At 67.7% G+C, this 269-nt stretch overlaps 1 protein-coding gene across 1 annotated transcript in view; it reads right to left on the bottom strand.

The window, feature by feature from the left end:
• ADGRL2 (adhesion G protein-coupled receptor L2) overlaps positions 1–269 on the bottom strand; it is a 251,158-nt gene that overhangs the window by 209,455 nt on the left and 41,434 nt on the right. The gene's annotated exons all lie outside the window — the stretch shown is intronic.

Genomic DNA, 269 nt, shown 5'->3' with positions numbered 1-269 from the left:
CGCTGCCGCCGTCTCCAGCCAAGCAGCCAGCGCCAGGCAGCTCCGGGGTTAAGTCAACATTTTCCCGCAGTTTCCTACACGCTGCTCCGCGAGAGAGGTCTCGTACACACGCGCGCACACCCCCAGACCGCACGCTCCCTTAGGGAAAAAATCGGGAATGAGAGCGAAAAGGGTGGTGGAGGCAAGAGCCCCACAGAGGTGCGCAGACTTGGGAGTCCCCAGGAAGCGGCGGCCGCGGGGGGGGCGGGGGGGGCCGCGGCAGGGGGGCA

This window comes from Tupaia chinensis, unplaced genomic scaffold (assembly GCF_000334495.1).
Source record: "Tupaia chinensis unplaced genomic scaffold, TupChi_1.0 Scaffold000534_1, whole genome shotgun sequence".
NCBI classification, from domain to species: domain Eukaryota; kingdom Metazoa; phylum Chordata; class Mammalia; order Scandentia; family Tupaiidae; genus Tupaia; species Tupaia belangeri.
The sequence above is the reverse complement of the archived record's forward strand: the minus strand, read 5'-3'. Positions and strand labels throughout refer to the sequence as shown.